Genomic DNA, 17,125 nt, shown 5'->3' on the forward strand with positions numbered 1-17,125 from the left:
AAACAAGTAGTTTGAAAGTCCTCCCTTCCTTCCAGCAGCACAAAACAGGGCACATTGGCAAAAACATCGGCTCATCGAACCTCTATTACCAACGCGTTACGTACTGTTCACTGCGAGTTTGCTACTTGTGACCATGCCTCGTCCTCAGTTCAGGGCAGAGCTTCCACCATCTGACCGCTGTGACCATGCCTCGTCCTCAGTTCAGGGGCAGAGCTTCCACCATCTGACCGCTGTGACCATGCCTCGTCCTCAGTTCAGGGGCAGAGCTTCCACCATCTGACCGCTGTGACCATGCCTCGTCCTCAGTTCAGGGGCAAAGCTTCCACCATCTGACCGCTGTGTGAATAACATGCGCGGATGTTCGCGCCCCACAGACCGTGCGTGGCACGATACTACCTTCAAGCGACGTTTGTCCATATAGTTGGCCTGTCCGGCAGGTCGGGCAGTGGTCATGGCCCGTTCCGCAGTTCGTGCAGCGTTCATGACCCGTTCCGCAGGTCGTGCAGCGTTCATAGCCCGTCCCACTGGTCATGCAGCGTTTATGGCGTGTGTCGCAAGTCAAATCGCGTTTATAATTCGTGTCGCGGGTCAAGCTGTGTCCTGAAAGAGCATAGGTCAAATTTCGACATTCTCATTGCCTTAAAGGCTTTGGCAGACTGCTGTTTACCATTATATTACCACACACTGCCTTTTCCAAGCTAACATCGTGGTTAAATTCACTTATCCATGTGTGGCTGTCGTACGTGCAGCTTTTGCTTGCTGTATTGTGTGGCATCCATGTCAAGGTTTGAGAACTTCTTTCAACGCTTTAATCATACCGGAATTTAAGCCTGGTGAAAAAATAAGCGGCACTAGTCGGCGACAGCTAGACGAATGTTTTGCTGACCAAGCCAACTGTCCTCCTTTATCATAGGTACCCATTTTGATGTTGCACATGGCTGTTTTGCACCGTGTTACCCCATTTGGCGGTCGCCCACCCTTTTAACGTAATGGCCTCTTCATATTGTTATCGATTAATCGACATTTAGAAATCTATAACCTGCGCGCGACAAAAAGGCGCTGAACCACTATGCACTGAGCGCTTTACTCCAGAGTCTTGGGATGGAATAACCATGTTATGATGATGATGTGTTGATGATGATGCATGATGATGATGAACCATGAATGATGCTGTAATCGCTATCAACCCATTTCGATCTGCCACAGCCAAAAGCGGTGCTAGCCATTCAGCAGCACATGAGCCGGGGCGCACCAGTGGTCGTAACCAGCGGGCTTATTATCAACAGGACAGGAGCGGCAAACTAGTGGTGGGGTGAGGCAGGATGGCGGGTTACCCACGTCTTCGGCGAAGTTGAACATTACCCCACGACTTGCATGGACAAAAACGTGACAAAAGCCTTTCCACCCAATTCGCCAGAAGATCCGTCATTGCAGCTCCAGACCACTTGACGGCGGTGGACCTGCGGCTTGCCTCCTCTCTGAAATCCCTTGATCCTCCCCGCTCCGCCGCCGCGACGAACAGGGCACAGCTACCGAGGCGACCGCAAGGTCCGCGGACGTCATTGCTCGCGGAACGGGCGCTCCCGCGCCGCGTGCTCAGCCGCTGCCGCCGCCGCCGCCGACACAAGCAGGCACGGCTCCGGGCCTTGATCGTCGGTCTTATCGGCGCCCATCTGCGGCCTTGCCGGGCGCCGATCCCGGTTCGGCCCGGAGCCTCTGGCGCCGAGGAACAGCCGCCACCACCAGCTGATTTATTCCGTACAAGGGCTGCAGCGACCCAGCGACCGCCGTGACATTGCCTGGCCACGTGCACTGGCCCCCTGAGGCGAGCAGATAGGCGTGTTTTACACCAGCCTGCTGCGCAGTCCAGGTGGATACCGCATGTGGTGGCTGCTGCCAGCACTGCCGAATACAACTCATCAAACCCTGTAAAGACTTAAATGTTGTACCATAATCGGCATGGTTTATGTTGCCTTGTACCATAATGTTGTGTCGTGCCATCATCAGCATGGTTTTATTCTTGACGTTCATGCAGGGCAACTAATGAGGTTACTTAAAATCGGCTTGGTAAATCATGTCGGACGGATACCCGACGGATTCCACGTACAATGGTTATTCGGCTGTTTTTCAGAGCGTTAACCTTGAGCTCCTACTCCACAAGCTAAAACATTCATACCGCTTGAGGGAATCTGCACTACAATGGTTTGTCTCGTATATGTCCGACGGACGTCAGAGGGTTGTCGTCAACGGAAAAGCTTGCGATTGGAAACCGGTGACCTCCGGCGTACCGGAAGGAGCACTCTTGGCTCCCCTATTTTTTCAATGTCGATCATCTGGTAGCATGGTCGGTCAGGTGGGGGCTGACCCTCAATCCTGTGAAATGTAAAACACTCACGTTGACCCTCAGGCGTGCTCCCGTCCAGAAGTATTTCATCAAATGAACTAAGCTTGAACATATGTGTAAAACTAGGGACCTTGGCGTAACGCTGGTTACCAAAGTTACCTTCGCTTTACATGTCTCTGACACTGTCAGTAGGTCAGTAGGGGCAATTGAGCACTTGTCTGGTCTGTATTTGGTCTTTCCAAGTCGGTGTCAGTAGGTCGAAATTGAACCGAAGCACAGTAATGGCTGCGTACTTTTGCAAACGTGTGGTCGGTTTTTTATAATTTTGTAGCATGGTCTGAACGGGTGCAACCAATATCCACGCAGTGCGTGTCAATCGAGTGCAGTACAAGTTTCTTATTTGGTTGCTTACTCAAATATTCTCGAGGAAAACAGCTGTTCCTTCGGACCACAGCCTTCTGCTTCATTTCAAAATCACATTCCTAGCAGCACAAAGAGCGCAGCGCGGTTTACTGTTGCTGAGAGGCTTTTTCAAGGTAATCTGGACTCTCAAATCTTGCCCAGCTGTTCCCCTTGCTTGTGCCGCCTCGATCGAGCCGCACCGGAACTCTGCCCGCTGTACCTCGTGCTCACGTGCAGAGCGGCCAGTGCCGTCCGTTTTTCGGGCTGCCAAGCGTTAGAAACACTTCTCAGCGAGCAAAACTGGTGCGTAAATCTTTCACGACAGTTTTGACGTTTTTAATGTTTAAGTGATTAAGCATGTTTTAGCTCTGTGCTATCTACGCTCAACTTTGAGGCATTTCGTCCTTCAATTATGTGCATACTTTTGTGCGCTGTGTGTTTATTGTATTTCATTGAAACGACTTTTCCGTTAGTAGTGTGCTGTTTTGTTGACGATAAAAGAAAATAAACAATTGAACAAATAAACTGCAAGAAGTAAGGAGCTAGTCTACATGCAGTGGTGATTGCTTCACCGCGATCGCTGCGGCAGATTATCCGAGCTAACGCTGTCTGCAAGAACGAATTTGGAATGAGGAAACAAATACGGCTTTTGATCTGGCTTGGAATCACAGTATTCGCAACTGCGGCAGGAAATCAGAAATGGTGGATCTAATGGCGAAGTTCTCGCACCGGTCAGGGCAGTAGGTTCTGAGATCTGAGTTGTTTGAAATGAGTCATTTTGAAATTCTTTAAAATCGATGACTTTTAACTAATCTAGTGACACCATTTTTGACACCACAAGTGCAACTACAACTACTTGCTTTTGGATTTAATCATGTATGACTTACGGAATTGTAAAGGTTTCACACCGATGGGTGCGATAGGTTATGAGGTCTGAGTTGTTACCTTTGCGTACGAAATGTTCCTTTGCATTTTTTAGGTGTTTGACCCGAGGTCAGGTCGCAATGTTGCGACCGTCATACTCACTCAATCAAGTTCATCGATTGGTTAAGGTTTCTAAGCGATTCAATCAGGATTTTCTCAGAACGTTCATGTCCGCTAGGCATGCCGGACCCTCTCTTTAAGGGCGTGTTCAACATTTGTATGCGGATTTAAGATGAAATAGCGATCTTAAAGATCATCCGGTGCAGTTCACAACTCTGCCCTTCTTATGATCAAGAGCCTTCTAGTCTATGAGCTGCAAGCCAGTGAAGGTGTGCAGACTTTTTCTGAGAGACTATTTGAGGGCTAACCAGGCGCCCATGACGCCATAACATCATTCAGATACCCCCATGCCACTGGCCCAGCGGTGATCTACGCCAGTAAGAATATTATTGGTGCGCCGTTCATAGCTGACGTTCGCTAGCACCATTTCCAGACAAAACGGCCGTCAGTTGGCTCTCAATCAATGTTATACAAGGTGCGATGACGTAAACAAGCAATAACGTATTGAGAAACATCTTTACTAAACAAGGAATTTGTGCTCTTTATAACAGCCTTTTTCACGTAAAAGCGTACCCATATTTTCAGGTGAGCTTATTTCATAATACTTCATGCCTGCTTCATATCTTCCAATGTGAACTTCATTTAAATTTCCCGCCTTATGCTTCAATTCATCGCCTATCAGGTGACTCTGACGTAGCTCAAAACGGAAGATGTGCGCCTCGGCATACGGCTGACACATCTTGAGATGGTCAGCGTCGAGCAGCAGCCCGCTCGCCATGACATTGGGAACCACCCGACTGTTACAGACACCCACAGCCGGGCATCCTCCTCACCAAGTCAAACAGGCACTTGTGCACAGAGGACTTCACGGGTTGGGTAAGCACAGCTACACTCACGTGGAATCGGTGGCGGGCTGCGTTAGGTACAATGTATTTTTGGAAATAACGGAAAGGTACAGGTATGGGGGAGATGTTTACCCAGTATTAGAAAAAAAACTTTCCAGAACTACTACACAGTTCACGGATCTGTTAATTATAAGAAGCTTCATTTATCCTACTGCTGCGTTCATCAGCACAAACATGAGTGAGAGTGAACATATTCGTGACACATTTTGATAATTCCAACTAAAGGGTTGGAATTACGAACGGGTGGGTAATGGGTGGAAACGAATGGTGGAATAGTTCAGCGGTTGGGTAAGGACACAGCCCTAGGACTAAGAGGTAAGTTAGAAAAAGGAAGAAAAGTTACGGTGCTTGCACTGTCAGCACTATAATTTAAACATGAAGCATTTGTAAATGGAATGCAGGATGTCTGCAGTGTGGCGGGACCCCACGCGATGGTTTGCTTGCACAGAGTGTTTACCTCCGCAGCTGCGGGTGTGTTTACCTCCGCAGAAATTTATCATCCTGCAAAAGGAAAAGGAGGGAGGCCGAACAATTTGATCCGAAAGGACCAAGACAGGTATGTCGCATCAGCAGGCAAGGACTGCCGTACTGTCAAGGCAAAGATATCCCCACCGTCCTCTCACAAATCATGCGCACAGGCAGCAAAACCCACAGTAACGAGGACACCTGTGGCTGACTGGTTCCGTTTTGCAGCTGCATCATCTGAAAATTCTTGCTACACTTAAGTTGATCTCGATTACATCGAGCGGCGTCCAAGAAGCTGCCCTCCAGACGCCCTTGGCCTGGTGTTCGGCGCTGAGCCGGCCGTGCCCTCCCATCCCCAGGCTGGCTTGTGTTCCACCCTTCCGGCTACCAATGGTTCACGATCGGTTTAGGACGGCAGCCGCCCTAGCTCTCCAGCTACGAGCGGCTAGCAGTTGGAACTTCCAGTCGGATCACGGGCGGCGCCGGTCCTCCCACTGAACGGCAGCCAGAACACGCCCGGACGAGGCCACCGGTACCATCCCCCCGTGAGGGTGGCAAGGGCTGGCCATGATCGGTCTCGTAAGGGGTCACCAACCGCTGGGGATGGGTCAAACCACCACGTCGCCGCGCACAGGCATCGCGACCGTGAATCTTTGGCGGTCTTCAGTCGCGGGTCTCAGAACTGCGAAGAGCTTAATCACATAGTGGGCTCCACCCCTCGGCGGGATATCTGCGGTGAAATACGAAGGCGCATTGCAGAGGATGGCCACCTGACCGTTTGGAGAAATATCACTTCCATGCCGGGGAGCAAGACCATAGAGTAATACCAGATGTAGCCCCAGGCTAAGTAAGGGCACATAACGAAATATTGGAATATCCTGCCGCGCGTTGGTATGTGAGTGCTCCCAGGTTTTTGCCCGTAATATCCACTGCGTCGCGCACGATTATATCTGAAAGCCGCACCAACGGGCACTCGACACACAGGTTGTAAAAGTATCTTCCTGCCTTAATCCATGGTCAAGTCGAGAGGGCAGCGTTACATAAAGAAGCCAGCCAAGGTTGTAATCATCTATCGATACTTAACATGCTGTCATTAACCTGTACAATACAGGCCCGCATTCCAGTCGACCGCTGGCCACCGTGCCAATCACAATAGCTTGAGCAGGCGGACAGCAGCGTTTTTGGAAATGGTATGACCAAATTCTGCCGCACTTTTTCATGATGTTCACAGACCGCACAGAGTAAAGTATCTACTTTCTGAGCAGTGTCGTGACACCAAGTTCAACTGATATCAGTCCAGACAAGGAGCACTGCTTGGCTGAATCCTGTCTCCCTTGCTAAGACCTTCCTCATATTTCACACCATTTTCTCAAGTCTGATTGCACTTAATATACCTTTGAAGTGCCTTGAGCTGCTGGGTGTTCGGCATTGCGGTTTTAAGTTTACTAATGTGACGTTTGTAAACCTTCAGTCCGCCCGGCGGCACGAGTTTGGTGACGTTATCAAGGAATATTGGCTATAGTGATAATATCCGACGTGGCAAGCTGTGATTTTGGTCGCGAGTGAGCAACGCTAAGAAAAATCAACATTAAAAAGTAAGACAAGAAAATCCGGAAAATGCTCAGGATCTGTGGGACCGCTATCATTTCAAGGATACTAAAATAGGCTATCATTCTAGCTTCCACATGCTAGCATCCGACACACGATATTTGGTGCGCTAAGGGCTGCACGAAGCACAAGCTGCTAAACCCAAACGCTTCTATCACCTATGCAAAAAGCAAGATGAAAAAAAATATTTACCTCGATAACCAGTCATCACGTACGCTACACGAGCATCACGAACGCCCTGGTCATTCAGCCTCTTATGTCATAACACCCGATAAACAGTTTTGAGCTAAGTACTGCCCAACACATAGGCAACTTACAAAAGTGTTTCGATGACCCCACCTAGTATTGCACGAGAAGTATATAGATATAGATAGATAGATAGATAGATAGATAGATAGATAGATAGATAGATAGATAGATAGATAGATAGATATATATATATATATATATATATATATATATATATATATATATATATATATACCTCTCTCTCTCTCTCTCTCTCTCTCTCTCTCTCTATCTATATATACATATATATATATATATATATATATATATATATATATATATATACATATATAAAAGCAAAGCAGTTTCCGGTACAATGCCTGCCGAACAATAATTCACAACCATACCGGGTGCATGCAATATAAGCGTTTGTGACTTCACCACTTAAGTCCACAAACGTTCAACAGACGCCGTAAGCATTCACACATACGCGAAGAATCTTCCCTCCGAAACTTCATACCGAGTGCGGACAAGAGGGACAAGAGAAGACAAAACAAGGGACGCACAAAAGATGTCACTGGCGTGGGTTTATTTGTTATCCTGAGCTCTCTCTCTCCCTTCCCCCCCCCCCCCCTCTCTCTCTCTCTCCCTCTCTCTTTCTTTTTCTCTCGTCTACCACATTACAAACTTCATGCCAGAGGCTTATCATCACAGTGAGAGCGCACCCCTCCTATTCATTTTTATGTTGATAGCAGGATTTTTGTCTCTTATGCACCCGGCTTTAAGTGTCTTGAGTTCCCACTTTTGTGAGCTATGGCCTAGAATAGTCGCATTGCTTACATCACCCGTGAGCCAAGCGTTGTGGCTTTCATAAACGTGTTGCTCTGGCGTACGGTCTTGAAAGTGCATTGTTATGCGCTGTGCCAGGGAAGTTGTGTGACCAATGTACATCGAGTTATGTCGGCGCACAGTAACCGAATGAGCAATGAAACTTGTACACAAAATTTGCGTCTTATATTGCCGAGATGTGTTCAGGCAATTTGTTTCATCACTTACCCAAATTTTTACGGCGCTTATAGTAAGTATTTAGCGTGATGTCATTCTGCGGTCGGTTCCTACCAGAGTTTTCGAAATTTGTTTGGATAATGTTGAGAGAGAGAGAGAGAGAGAGAGAGAGAGAGAGAGAGAGAGAGAGAGAGAGAGAGAGAGAGAGAGAGAGAGAGAGAGAGAGAGAGAGAGAGAGAGAGAGAGAGAGAGAGAGAGAGAGAGAGAGAGAGGAGAGAGAGAGAGAGAGAGAGAGAGAGAGAGAGAGAGAGAGAGAGAGAGAGAGAGAGAGAGAGAGAGAGAGAGAGAGAGAGAGAGAGAGAGAGAGAGAGAGAGAGAGAGAGAGAGAGAGAGAGAGAGAGAGAGAGAGAGAGAGAGAGAGAGAGAGAGAGAGAGAGAGAGAGAGAGAGAGAGAGAGAGAAAGAGAAGAGAGCTGGCTACCATTTCAAAAAGCTTAAACCCTTTCTAAAAGCTTAACAAACTGCGGTAGGCATGTATTTGCCGTTCACCATTATGGGCCGAGTACACTTGCAACGTCATCAGTCGAAAAGCGGAATTCGGTCGGACGGTTGTGCTTTTAGTTCTTGGTGTCTGGGTTTATATCGTGCTATCAATAAATCTGGATACTTGTCTGTTTGGGGGAAGTGTTGCACACCGCACGTTAGTTTTCCACATGACTCTGTGTTGCCGGCAACCGTTGTCCGTGTCACGTGAGGCCCGCATTTCGCAAAGTAATCTCGTGGTAAGCCAACCCATGTCCAAAAATGCCCATAAGATGAACACGGGCAACGCAAATTCGACGAACTCCAGGGACCGTCCGACACGCGTGTACTCCCGAAGCCATATATAGACCACAAGGCGGAGCGACACGAAATTGGCACATCAAGATGGGCAACCAAATGGGTCATTGGGTGGTGACAAGTTTGTGGTGTTGCGTGACATGTACACACGAATAAAGGAGATGAAATTAGCCTTTTTTGACAAGTTTTGCATCTAAGGTCACATCTGACCACCGTGCGCAGGTGGAGGAATGAATTCAGCTTCCCAATATCTGTAACTGCAGCCGCTACAATTGTAGAGCCCATTGCGAGTTAATGCGACGCAGGGCTGTGCCGCAAATTTTAAGTCAAGCTGCCAATTACGGCATTTGAAAAATCTATGACGAATACAATACGCTTGGTGTTGAAAACTGCACCAGCGAGTTGGTCGCTTCATTCTTTCTGTTTCCCATCCTTTTGTTGACTTGTTTGCAGCATTTCGATCGCGAATTAGCTTCGGGTAACGAAGTTGCATTACAGCGGTTTACGCCGCAACGAAATGGTGCTGCTGCCCCAACTCCCAGCAGGCTCCGGCGGGTTTTCAAGATCAAACGACTGTCCGTACACACTGCGTTAAATTGCAAGCTAACAGCATACTAGCTCTGTTAGCTTGTAGCAGGCCGCCCAGACCGACCAAACGACTAGATGCGGTCGTCGAGCAGTCCAGTCAGCTGTCCGGTTTGCCGGCGGGCGCAAGAGAGTGTCGTTGATTGTAGTTAGTGGCAAATACTTAGTTGTTGTGTTGCTTTTGTTGAATATGTTGGGTGATGGCATGGCCTCCGTAAGCCACAGATATTTCCAGCTGGCCATGGATTTGTGTTTTCTTTCTCGTGTCACGGCGAGTATGGTGGTGACGGTGCCAGCCTGAGGCCCCAACCGTGACGCGTGGTTTCCTTTCAGCGGAACGGTTATGGCCTGGGTGGGGCCGGTGCTCATCAGTTTTCTATTTTTGAAGACCTCTTTCAGCATCTTAGGTGGGCTGTCTGACTTTTTGTATTTAGCTTTACCAGATAAGTATCTTTTGAAGGCTTCAGAGACACCGCGAATTTTCGTGGTCCACCAGATACATTGTGATTACCTATTTTTGTCGTGACACATTCCTGCCTGGTTCCTGGATGGAAATCACATTGAATTTCAGTCACAAGCTACTTCGCCTCCAACAAACAACTAATTTCCCGGTGACCTTTCAACATTTAGGTGTAGTGCTGTGCTCCATTGTTGCATTGTCATCTACTGGCAGTGGCCTTAATGATCTACCTACTTCGCTGGAGTAAAATAAATTTGCGCTCCTTGTTTTGCAGGCTGCTTCCGCCTGTTTGAGAACAGGACATCCATACCATCTACTCTAACTTTTTGCGAACAAGCGTTACAGTGTCCTAAAGCCCAGAAAATATCCCAAATCTTGGCCTCGTTCGTTATCATTCATTCGTGATTTCTAGTATGGATGGACCAACAACCCGAGCGCAGGTCGGTTCGTCGCCACATTCAGGCACGTGGACGGACGCAGCAGGAAGATCACCGGGCTGGATCCTAGCTGTGGATTACAGTCCCAGTTAGCGGGGTGCCGATGGCACGTATGATACCGACAGTACCGAGGCGCTCGATATACTGGTTGATCATAGCTACCGACCGTAGCTGTCCTTTGTGGTCGCCAATGCCGTTTGCTATATCACCGTATTCGTCGTCCGAAGGGCACTGGACAGAGCAGGGCGCGAGCCCTGCTAAGAAGCGCTGGCGAGCCGTGGGGAGTCAGGTGCACCCACATTTCACATTATGACGCCGTCTGTGACTGAAAAATAGTAGTGGGTTGATAAATCACTCCGCAGGAGTTGTCAAGAGGTTGTCCTGAATGCTGAGGAGGAGCTGCGCCGCTACATTGTGCAGCTGGACGCGGCTTACCATGCAGTGCCCTGGCGGATGCTGGAGAGTGCAGTGGTGTACCGCATCGGTACCGGCGACGTGTGAGCTCCCGGCCGCCACCTCCTGGAAACTCAGCACGGTTTAAAAGACCACTATATCGACCTGATCAGGATGCTGGTGGCCCCTTCTGACGGATGTGTCTTCATCATCAGGCAAAGCTGCACAACGCACGCCTGCAGAGGAACAAAATCTGGCAAAAATTCATTGAAGCATTGCTGTTTATAAGACATTAAACCAGCTGTAGGCGCCGATACCCTGTATCCATTTGTCCGGTGGCGTAGCTAGCAGATACCCTTTTCTACAGTTAGCACACCTCTCCGATCGTTGTATTCGTCCGGCTCACTCCCTGCTCTCTGTTTAGGCTTCTGTTACGCGTGATAACTTTTGTGAGACGCTTCATTGATGTTTTGTACCAATTAGCCTCACAATTGTTCGTATTCTAATTAAGGTTTCACTGTGAGCTCGTAGATATGCACACCCGAATCTTTGGAATTTCTTGGAGGAGTTTGTGGCACCTCGCGCCAATCCGGTCGTGTTAACATACAAGACATCATGATACTGTCGGAAAGTGGAGAGTGGGTCTGTGTTATCTGGTACATTTTCCTGTTGACTGCGATTATCTTACTGTGTACTTTTCTCCCTGGTCTTGAGCGCTCGGGAAGTATCCGTTCCATTTATTGGAAGCTGGCTAACCAATCTCTGATCTGGCTTGGCGCCTGCTCGTACGCTCACTCATATTTGAACGTGGCAAGTACTTTTGCTCTTCATCTTTATGCGAATGCCCTGGAGCTGGCGAAGGCAGGCAAGGGCGACAAATCACGCCCCACACGATGAAGATTTGGTACTGACCCGTACGTTAGCGCCACATACGCGTCTGCCGACTTGCGGACACCGGCAGCATCACTGCGGCACCAGGTGTGTCGATGCCCATACCACGGCAGTACCAGATACCGCGCTCCGGGACCCTACCACGGGATCCGGCACAACGGTGGCTAAACCCTACGCCACCTGTCACACGAACGCCAAGGAAAACGTCAGTCCCGCCTATGTTCGACGTGGCGTGGAGGAACCGTCCGAGCCAGCGGCGGCACCAGTGGTGGGCCTACACTCTCCAGGCTTTCCGAACGGATATCACCCGTGCCATATCGGATACAGCTGTAGCCGACCACTGTGGGTTTCTAGAGCGCAAGGTAGACAGGAAGATAGTGACCTCATCATCGCCCGGCGTGAGCGCGACGGCCGTCCGCGCAGGCAGCAGGCAGGTGGACAGGAAGATAGTGACCTCATCATCGCCCGGCGTGAGCGCGACGGGCGTCCGCGCAGGCAGCAGGCAGGTAGAAGGGAAGATAGTGACCCCATCATCGCCCGGCGTGAGCGCGACGGCCGTCCGCGCAGGCAGCAGGCAGGTAGAAGGGAAGATAGTGACCTCATCATCGCCCGGCGTGAGCGCGACGGCCGTCCCCGCAGGCAGCATAGAAGGGAGGATAGTGACCTCATCATCGCCCGGCGTGAGCGCGACGGCCGTCCGCGCAGGCAGCAGGCAGGTGGACAGGAAGATAGTGACCTCATCATCGCCCGGCGTGAGCGCGACGGGCGTCCCCGCAGGCAGCAGGCGTGGAGGCCGGCGGCGGGGATATCTCCGTGCAGGTAACTCACTTAACAGTGGAATACAAGGAATAGGTGTGTCAGGATCGTTGGCATACGACCGTATCTCGTAAAGCCCATTATAATAGGCTCTAGCTTTGATATTTGCTTCGGCGATCTTTCACAGGGACCTCGCCCCAAGCGTTGCAGCGGTCCTGCCAGAGCGAGTCCATGTTTCTTTACAATACTAACATAGCGGCCGGCTTCACGTTCTAGCAAGAGGGACGCTTCACTAAGCTGTCCTGTCTAGTCCTTTATGACTCTGCATGCAGTGTATAGCAAAGCCTGCTCGTGCTTCGAATAGTTGTTGACGAATGATGTGGCAGTCTTCAGTCCGTATGAAAGGACAAGCTTTGTTGATTGCATCCGCTACTTGTAAATGACGTAGATGTGAGATTCACTCTTAAAAATCGGCAAGCATTTCCCACCAGAGCTGATTTTGCGGCGTATTCTGTAAGGGTACCACATATTAATTCAAATACAATCGCCATCGAAGTATTAGCATTAGCGTTATTCCTCGAAGAAAAATCAGGAGAATGGAGATATGGTTGGGTTGATATTTCAGCAGCATGCCTTCATAGAAATAAAAGCGGGAGTGTTATTGCTTGATAAAGGCATGTTGCCAAAAGTGAAACAATAAAAATTGCGCTTCTGCTATTGTTTGGATAAAGGTATGTTGCCGAAATATCAAACTAACTATATCTCCATTCTCCTGGTTTTTCTCCGAGAAATAAGGCTAATACTACCGTCTTACCTGCGTCCACGTTTTGGGGCATATCTCGGCACCCAGGGCTTCAAACGACTCAGGAGTGGTATGGTTTGATAACGAACGTAATGGGCGATCGTCTGGCGAACATATTCGGCCACACGTGTCACGTGTAACAATGCACACGTGCTCATACAATTTGGCTATATTCGGCGGCTTTCATGTTTTCTTTTCAGATATCTCGGCACACAGGAGAACGAGTAAGAAAAAATGTACACAGCACGTAAGCGTACATTGACAAGACCCGTCGTTATTTTGATTCTTAACACACGTCCGGGTGGCCGGTTGGCTTTCCTTTGCTCGGGTGGGGTGGGTCAATTTGACCGCCTGACATCTCAGGAACTAAGAGAGCTAGATACACCAAATTTACCGAGTGTGTTGACCTACACGTGAATTCAATTGGGTCAAATGTTGAGGTTACTAGGCCATGACCTCGTGTCAAATAAGGTCAAATAAGTTCAAATACCAGGCTGGTCTCCAAAAGGCCCCTAGAACCTAGGGAACTGTTTTAAGAAAATTATGACACGTTCAGTTAAAGTCAGTGACCTTTTTTGAGTTTTTTTACACGCACCCAGGTGGCTCGTTGGATACCCTTCGCTCAGATGGAGGGGTCAATTTGACACCCCCTCCCCGAAGATCTCGGGAACTAAGAGAGTTAGAACGACAAAATTCACAGGGTGCGTTGAACTGTACGTGATCTAACTTAGGTCAACGTTTGAAGTTCACAGAGCATGACCTTCAGGTCAGATGAGGTCAAACAAGGTCGAATTCCAGACTGGTCTCCAAACGGCCCCCAAAGTCTAGGCAACTGTTCTAAGCAAAATAGCACACGTTCATTTCAAGTCAGTGATTGTTTGACCTTTTAGAGGTCATGATGACCGAAATGATATAAGACTGTTTTAAGTTGTGCATTTGGGTAAGCGAAAAAATTAGGCGTATCAGTATGTTCCTAAAAACAAAATTTTGACCCAGGTCATTTTAGGCCGGTGACTATTCTGGCGTATAAGAGGTCTATGAAAGGTGTATAATGCGGTTCTTGCCCTCAATATATTCGAAATGAGTACCAGAATCCAGCCCATACAGCAAACCTGAGAGTAAAAAAGCAGGCTGGTTTTGACCTTGGTCTGACCTTCATACCGGACCCTAGATCAATGCTATTTGTTTATTCAATTGTTGTGTTGCCTAAGAAAGTATCTCAGAGATGTATGGTTTCGTCTAACACTCTGAACGATTCCCTAGAGCGTGCCTTTGCTGAAACCATGTCCTGACTTTGACCTGCCATAGCCCAAAGACCTTACAAGGTACATGTAAATTTTTGATGCCAGACTATCCGCTAGTTAATTATCTACAGCTATGCAAAATTTAGCGTGGCTACACCGCGCCGTTCGGAAACCATTGCGGGAAAATCTTCGGAGGGGAGGGGGTCAATTGGATCCCCACCCGTGCGCGCGTTAATCTTGAGTTTGAAACATAATGAATAGTTTATATTTTGATACACATTCTGATGTTTACTTGTAAGTCGAAATTATGATGCGGCTCTAAAACATGAAACATGGGTGTGCTACGCCCATTATTTACTACGCCTATTAGCTGTCAAAAGTATCGCGAGTCGTGCTAATATTATGACTTGAATTAAGTCACAAACACCACATTTCAGACCATTATGAATATAAGCGTGCGTTCTCGATCAGCATGTCCGCGAGGGAATCTGTATGTCACATCCTTTGCATAGTTACGGCCTGGTTTTTAACGAAAGTCGCGCATCGCTTGGTGCTGCGTAGGCCACCCCCAGAACTTTGCACAGGTCTCAAAACAAGGCAAAATGTCTCGTACTTTTTCCAAGCACACCAGATAGGAACAATGGAGTGCATCTCCGTTTGAAGGTGACGATTCAAGTCAGGACTGGTTCACCCACAATTTTCAAATTTCTATGCCAACTCAGCAAACCAATGCTATTCGACCTGATAAGATTTCCATGGCACTATGTACGTTGGGTTTTCTTTATCTATGAACACGATTTAGAGGACGATTACAGCGACGGAATAGCTGTTGCGGGTTACAGATGGTTTAGTATTGTTCATGCTTGGAAGGAGTATTTTATGAAACGATCGTTTCTTAAAAAAACTGATTATTCTAGACCAAAAACTCAATATCGAGGCGATGACTCTTAAGCCCGTCTACATGTGATGCGTTATTTTTGGATTACATATATCAGTTCGTTGTTGGTATTTCAGATCATAATTATGCTTTCTAATTTTACATACATTTTTACCATAACATCATCGGAAAACGTAACAGGCATTTCCATACCGACTGGTTGCTCGACGCGCCGCTGCCTGTCGCTCCCCTCAACCCCCCGCCGCCGTCGCTGCCGCTCCCCTCAACGCCCGGCCGCTCTTGCTGCCGCTCCCCTCAACGCCCGGCCGCTCTTGCTGCCGCTCCCCTCAACGCCCGGCCGCTCTTGCTGCCGCTCCCCTCAACGCCCGGCCGCTCTTGCTGCCGCTCCCCTCAACGCCCGGCCGCTCTTGCTGCCGCTCCCCTCAACACCCGTTCACCTTGCTGTCGGATGCCTGACGGGAAGGGAGGGCGGAGGGACAGTGGCTGGTTTACGGTCAGCCGTTGCTGTACAGTCGGTTGTGATGCATGTGAACTTCACACGCATCACAATCCATGTAAAGGAAGATTCCTTGTGGTGTGAAGCGTTGCCTGCCTGCTGTATGATAACGATTTGTAATGCATATTAGCCAACACACAATCTTTGACGTATGCACTTTTATTTGGAAAGAAAGTAATTTTTCACATTAAGATGTATCATAGATTGTAGGTCAACTTGAATGAGGAATCAAAACTCTGTAGCTGTAGGATATTTTACTTCTCGAATATGATGCTGCAATCGTGCACCGGAATCCACATGCTTTGCGGCAATAGCAGTACCTACTGAGAGAATAACGCAGCTGGCACAAACGCTTCGGTCGACACCTTGACCAGGTTGTGCCAGCTGGCGAGATCAGGCCCAGAACGCTTTTGCTGCCGCTGACAAAAACATGAAAAGCATTGATAGACAGAGCAGAAGTTGGGCATGTTCTCGGGGTCGATGATCTGGCTATTCGTCGGTCTTTGAAAACTGCCTCGAGCTGAGCGGGCTCGCCAAACTGGTTCTTCATTGCTCCACTTACTCCACCACAATGACCTTTCTTTGGTACCTTGTGAACAAGCGCGAAGTTAAACTACAGCTGGAATTCACTTTTGCGATGGTACCTGTTTCGGAACCCATAGCTATTTGTATATTGGGTAGCTGATCCTAAGGTGGATCAATTTATGTCTAGGGATAAGTTGTTTTCCTGGCTCGGCATTTAAATCATCGTCTTTTTAAATGTTTGTATCGTTTCGGCCTTGCACCGCGCACAGCTGCTTATCTTACAAGACCTGTTGGCTAATACAGTGCAATTTGGACCTGATCCGGACCTAAAAATAGTAATGTTCCATAAAAAGGCGCCAGCACAAAACGAGCTCTTCTGCGTGGAAGGATGATTTAGACCCGTCAAGTAGGCGATTGGCGCTTTTGAAATCAAATCAGGTTTGTTATTTCTGTGCTCATCGTCTCAATTAGTTCCGCAACGGTTTGTGTCAGTTTTGAAAATGTTATAAAAGCGTATCAACATTTTCCTGATAAGACGGGGTCTGTATGAGCCCATTGTTTGTACTCAACTTCATCGCTGGCACTGAACAGCAAAAAGGAGAGCACTCTCTTATGGCCGGAGTGGGCTGTCAGTGACCATCCGGTCAGCGGCTGGTCCTAATCTGGAGGAATTACTACGGACTGCTCAGATGAAAAAATTCCCTGGTCGCAAGACACCAGCAATATGTGCATAGGTTTCCCTCCACTTTCAGTAGGTTATGCAGATTGTGTCGCGCAAGATGTGCATAGAACTTCCTCGACGTCTGGAATGTCATGCAGCTTATGGTTTCCGGATGAATGCATCTGACAAACGTCGAC

This window comes from Pollicipes pollicipes, unplaced genomic scaffold, assembly GCF_011947565.3.
Source record: "Pollicipes pollicipes isolate AB1234 unplaced genomic scaffold, Ppol_2.1 Scaffold_7261;HRSCAF=8764_pilon_pilon_pilon, whole genome shotgun sequence".
Lineage (NCBI taxonomy): Eukaryota > Metazoa > Arthropoda > Thecostraca > Pollicipedomorpha > Pollicipedidae > Pollicipes > Pollicipes pollicipes.